Source organism: Rattus norvegicus, chromosome 7 (genome assembly GCF_036323735.1).
Source record: "Rattus norvegicus strain BN/NHsdMcwi chromosome 7, GRCr8, whole genome shotgun sequence".
Classification (NCBI taxonomy): domain Eukaryota; kingdom Metazoa; phylum Chordata; class Mammalia; order Rodentia; family Muridae; genus Rattus; species Rattus norvegicus.
In genome coordinates this window covers 86,158,914-86,165,786 of record NC_086025.1, presented here as the reverse complement: position 1 = coordinate 86,165,786, position 6,873 = coordinate 86,158,914, and positions in this window count along the sequence as shown.

Below are 6,873 nucleotides of genomic sequence, written 5' to 3'. Positions count from 1 at the left end.
TGGCTGGAAAAAGTCAGTGAAATGATTCCTAATGATTATCCGCTATACTCAAAGATTGGTGCCTAGCCCAGTTGTTGTCAGAGGAACATTATCCAGCAACTGATAGGAACAGATGCAGAAACCCAGAGCCAAATACCACTTGGAGTCATGAGAAATCCCCAGAAGTCAGGGAGGAAGGATTGTAGGTGCTAGTAAGGTCGAGGACACCAGGAGAAAAATAGGCCATAGGGCTTGAAAGTGCTCACAGAGACTGAAGTGATACAGACCCTGTATGGATTAATCTAGGTCCTCTGTTGAGTTTCCATTGGGATAAATGAACACCATGACCAAAAAGTAAGGGTAGGAAAGGGTGTACTTGGCTTATATTATCATATTACTGTTTATCATTGAAGGAATCAGGACAAGGACTCAAATAGGGCAGGATCCTGGAGGCAGGAGCTGATGCAAAGGCTATGGAGGAATACTGCTTACTTGCTTGCTTCCCATGGCTTGCTCACCCTGCTTTCTTATAGAAGCTGGGACTGCCAGCTCAGGGACGGCACCTCCCACAAAGGGAGGACTGGGCTCTCCCCCATTGTTCACTAATTGAGAAAATGCCTTAGAGCTAGATGTGGGAGGCACTTCCACAACTGGGGTTGCTTCCTCTCTGATAACATAAACTTCTGTCAAGTTGGCACATACAACCAGTCAGTACAGGGGTTATCTCTGATTCTTTTCTCTGGGATTGTTGCCTTTTACCTCCTACTAGGTTGCCACATCCAGCTGTGATATGAAGATTTGAGCTCAGTCTTACTGTATTTTGTTAGTCCTATTCAGTAGATATCTCTGATTATGCATAAATTTGGCTGAAAAGGTGTGTTTTTGGACCACTGTAGAAAAATTTGAAGGTAGTTTTATTCTACTTTTTCAATGATGAAGTCTTTTACTACCAGCTACTATATACTTCTCACATTTGTGACTTTTTTTGTGCTGCACCTCAGTGGTTCTATAGACACAGCACTTATGCAACGATGTATATTGAAAGGGTTGATAATAACATTATACAGACTGAGCAAATCATATTTATATATTTAATAATATATGTATGCACATGTATACATATGTATGTATAAAACAATAATTAATAAAAAAGAGGCTATGGATTTGAACAAGAGCAAGAAGGATATAAGGGAAGGTTTGGAGGGAAGAAAGGGAAGGAGAAAATGATATAATTATATTATAATTTAAAAATGAAAATGAAGATTTAATAGGGAAAGGTAGACATCGAAGTTACCCTACTTGAAACACAAATGAATGATGATGATCCACTGGCTGCTGAGGGAAGTTTTTCACAATTTTCAATGATGTTATGGAGAACTGTAGAAAATGCTATAGACATAGAGATCTGAAATGAAGATGCAAGCCATGGCTCTACTGTCAAGCTAGGACCTGATCAAGGATGAATCTGATAGGTCCCATTTTTTTTTATTTAGACACTGAATTTTCATAGACTTTCTGAATAATCAGTTTTGAGAGCTGTGTACTGGCTCATCATATGTGCATTCCCCAGTTAAGAAGGCTAGTGAACATAATAAGAATACCAAAAAGAGCTATTTCCAGTTTTCTGAGGAATCACCAGATTATTTCCGAAGTGGTTGTACCAGCTTGCAATCCCACCAACAGTGAAGGAGTGTTCCTCGTTTGCCACATTCTGGTCAGCATCTGTTGTCACCTGAGTTTTGATCTTAGCCATTCTGACTGGTGTGAGGCAGAATCTCAGTGTTGTTTTGCTTTGCATTTCCATGATGACTAAGGATGTTGAATATTTCTTTAGGTGCTTCACAGTCATTTGAAAGTTCTCAATTGATAATTCTTTGTTTAGCTCTGTACCTCATTTTAAATATAGGGTTATTTGACTCTCTGAAGTCTGACTTCTTGAGTTCTTTGTATATATTGGTTATTAGCCCATTATTGGATGTAGGGTTGGTCAAGATCTTTTTCCAATCTGTGGGTTGCCATTTTGTTCTATTGACATTTTCCTTTGCCTTATAGAAGCTTTTCAATGTTATGAGATAACATTGTCAATCGTTGACCTTAGAGCTGGAAACATTGGTGTTCTGTTCAGGAAATTTTTCCCTGTGCTGATGTGTTCAAGGCTTTTTCCTACTTTCTCTTCTCTTAGATTCACTGTATCTGGTTTTATGCAGAAGTCCTTGATCCACCAAGCTATACCACTCCTGGTCATATATCCAAAAGATGCTCCAACATGAAACAAGGACACATGCTCCACTATGTTCATAGAAGCCTTATTTATAGTAACCAGAAGCTGGAAATAACCCAGATGTTCCTCAATGGATGAATAGATACAGAAAATGTGGTCCATTTACACAATGGAGTACTACTCAGCTATCAGCAACAATGACTTCATGAAATTTGCAGGCAAATGGATGGAACTAGAAAATATAACCCTGAATGAGGTAACCCAGTCACAAAAGAACACACATGGTATGCACTCACTGATACTGGATATTATCCCAAAATCTCAGAATATCCACAATTCAACTCACAGACCATATGAAGCTCAAGAAGAAGGAAGACTAAAGTGTATATGCTTCATTCCTCCTTAGAAGGAGGAACAAAATAATCATGGGAGGCAGAGGGATGGAGGAACCTGGGAAGGAGAAAGGAGGGGAAAGGAAAAGGGCAGGATCAGGTGTGGGAGGAGTCAGGGGAGAAGTACAGAGGGTCAGGAAATTGAAAAGGGTTGTAGCAGTGGGGGATAGGGTACTGGGGGTAGCCACTAGAAAGTCCCAGATGCCAGGCAAGCAAAAGGTTTCCAGGACCCATTGGGGATGACATTAGCCAAAATGCCCTATAAAGGGTAGACAGAACCTGTAGAGATCATATCCAGTGGATAGGCATGACCCCTGGTTGAAGGATGGGCCCACCCACTCATCTCAAAAATTTTAACCCGGCAGCACAGGTCTTCCTGGTTGCTGCCGCTGCAGAGAGCCCCTGGGCAGCACCCCACGAGCGAACCTGAGCCTCGGGACCACAGGTAAGACCAAATTTTCTGCTGCAAGAAAGCTGCCTGGTGAGCTTGGGACACACGGAAGCAGAATTTCTCTAGGACCGGGCACGTTCTGTGTTTACCGGAAGTCCCACACCCGCGGATCCCGGCCCGCAGCAGCTCTCTGCTCCCAGACCCGGTGAGAGAGAGACCAAACCCCCTGGTCAGGAGGGCACTCCTGAGGCTGCAGAGCAGAGGAGACCACCAACACTGCTCACCCCTGCCCACATCCCTGGCCCAAGAGGAAACTGTATAAGGCCTCTGGGCTCCCATGGGGGAGGGCCCAGGAGCAGCAGGACACCTGCCAGAGACACCGCCGGAACCTGAAAGAAACAGACCGGATAAACAGTTCTCTGCACCCAAATCCTGTGGGAGAGAGAGCTAAACCTTCAGAGAGGCAGACAAGCCTGGGAAACCAGAAGAGACTGCTCCCTGCACACACATCTCGGACGCCAGAGGAAAAAGCCAAAGACCATCTGGAACCCTGGTGCACTGAAGCTCCCGGAAGGGGCAACACAGGTCTTCCTGGTTGCTGCCCCTGCAGAGAGCCCCTGGGCAGCACCCCACGAGCGAACTTGAGCCTCAGGACCACAGGTAAGACCAAATTTTCTGCTGCAAGAAAGCTGCCTGGTGAACTCAAGACACAGGCCCACAGGAACAGCTGAAGACCTGTAGAGAGGAAAAACTACACGCCCGAAAGCAGAACACTCTGTCCCCATAACTGACTGAAAGAGAGGAAAACAAGTCTACAGCACTCCTGGCACACAGGCTTATAGGACAGTCTAGCCACTGTCAGAAATAGCAGAACAAAGTAACACTAGAGATAATCTGATGGCGAGAGGCAAGCGCAGGAACCCAAGCAACAGAAACCAAGATTACATGCCATCATCGGAGCCCAATTCCCCCACCAAAACAAACATGGAATTTCCAAACACACCAGAAAAGCAAGATCTAGTTTCAAAATCATATTTGATCATGATGCTGGAGGAATTCAAGAAAGACATGAACACACTTAGGGAAACACAGGAAAACATTAATAAACAAGTAGAAGCCTACAGAGAGGAATCGCAAAAATCCCTGAAAGAATTCCAGGAAAACACAATCAAACAGTTGAAGGAATTAAAAATGGAAATAGAAGCAATCAAGAAAGAACAAATGGAAACAACCCTGGATATAGAAAACCAAAAGAAGAGACAAGGAGCTGTAGATACAAGCTTCACCAACAGAATACAAGAGATGGAAGAGAGAATCTCAGGAGCAGAAGATTCCATAGAAATCATTGACTCAACTGTCAAAGATAATGTAAAGCGGAAAAAGCTACTGGTCCAAAACATACAGGAAATCCAGGACTCAATGAGAAGATCAAACCTAAGGATAATAGGTATAGAAGAGAGTGAAGACTCCCAGCTCAAAGGACCAGTAAATATCTTCAACAAAATCATAGAAGAAAACTTCCCTAACCTAAAAAAAGAGATACCCATAGACATACAAGAAGCCTACTCCAAATAGATTGGACCAGAAAAGAAACACCTCCCGTCACATAATTGTCAAAACACCAAACGCACAAAATAAAGAAAGAATATTAAAAGCAGTAAGGGAAAAAGGTCAAGTAACATATAAAGGGAGACCTATCAGAATCACACCAGACTTCTCGCCAGAAACTATGAAGGCCAGAAGATCCTGGACTGATGTCATACAGACCCTAAGAGAACACAAATGCCAGCCCAGGTTACTGTATCCAGCAAAACTCTCAATTAACATTGATGGAGAAACCAAGATACTCCATGACAAAACCAAATTTACACAATATCTTTCTACAAATCCAGCACAACAAAGGGTAATAAATGGTAAAGCCCAACATAAGGAGGCAAGCTATACCCTAGAAGAAGCAAGAAACTAATCGTCTTGGCAACAAAACAAAGAGAATGAAAGCACACAAACATAACCTCACATCCAAATATGAATATAAAGGGAAACAATAATCACTATTCCTTAATATCTCTCAATATCAATGGCCTCAACTCCCCAATAAAAAGACATAGATTAACAAACTGGATACGCAACGAGGACCCTGCATTCTGCTGCCTACAGGAAACACACCTCAGAGACAAAGACAGACACTACCTCAGAGTGAAAGGCGGGAAAACAACTTTCCAAGCAAATGGTCAGAAGAAGCAAGCTGGAGTAGCCATTCTAATATCAAATAAAATCAATTTCCAATTAAAAGTCATCAAAAAAGATAAGGAAGGACACTTCATATTCATCAAAGGAAAAATCCACCAAGATGAACTCTCAATCCTAAATATCTATGCCCCAAATACAAGGGCACCTACATATGTAAAAGAAACCTTACTAAAGCTCAAAACACACATTGCACCTCACACAATAATAGTGGGAGATTTCAACACCCCACTCTCATCAATGGACAGATCATGGAAACAGAAATTAAACAGTGATGTCGACAGACTAAGAGAAGTCATGAGCCAAATGGACTTAACGGATATTTATAGAACATTCTATCCTAAAGCAAAAGGATATACCTTCTTCTCAGCTCCTCATGGTACTTTCTCCAAAATTGACCATATAATTGGTCAAAAAACGGGCCTCAACAGGTACAGAAAGATAGAAATAATCCCATGCGTGCTATCGGACCACCACGGCCTAAAACTGGTCTTCAATAACAATAAGGGAAGAATGCCCACATATACGTGGAAATTGAACAATGCTCTACTCAATGATAACCTGGTCAAGGAAGAAATAAAGAAAGAAATTAAAAACTTTTTAGAATTTAATGAAAATGAAGATACAACATACTCAAACTTATGGGACACAATGAAAGCTGTGCTAAGAGGAAAACTCATAGCGCTGAGTGCCTGCAGAAAGAAACAGGAAAGAGCATATGTCAGTAGCTTGACAGCACACCTAAAAGCTCTAGAACAAAAAGAAGCAAATACACCCAGGAGGAGCAGAAGGCAGGAAATAATCAAACTCAGAGCTGAAATCAACCAAGTAGAAACAAAAAGGACCATAGAAAGAATCAACAGAACCAAAAGTTGGTTCTTTGAGAAAATCAACAAGATAGATAAACCCTTAGCCAGACTAACGAGAGGACACAGAGAGTGCGTCCAAATTAACAAAATCAGAAATGAAAAGGGAGACATAACTACAGATTCAGAGGAAATTCAAAAAATCATCAGATCTTACTATAAAAACCTATATTCAACAAAATTTGAAAATCTTCAGGAAATGGCCAATTTCCTAGACAGATACCAGGTATCGAAGTTAAATCAGGAACAGATAAACCAGTTAAACAACCCCATAACTCCTAAGGAAATAGAAGCAGTCATTAAAGGTCTCCCAACCAAAAAGAGCCCAGGTCCAGACGGGTTTAGTGCAGAATTCTATCAAACCTTCATAGAAGACCTCATACCAATATTATCCAAACTATTCCACAAAATTGAAACAGATGGAGCCCTACCGAATTCCTTCTACGAAGCCACAATTACTCTTATACCTAAACCACACAAAGACACAACAAAGAAAGAGAACTTCAGACCAATTTCCCTTATGAATATCGACGCAAAAATACTCAATAAAATTCTGGCAAACCGAATTCAAGAGCACATCAAAACAATCATCCACCATGATCAAGTAGGCTTCATCCCAGGCATGCAGGGATGGTTTAATATACGGAAAACCATCAACGTGATCCATTATATAAACAAACTGAAAGAACAGAACCACATGATCATTTCATTAGATGCTGAGAAAGCATTTGACAAAATTCAACACCCCTTCATGATAAAAGTCCTGGAAAGAATAGG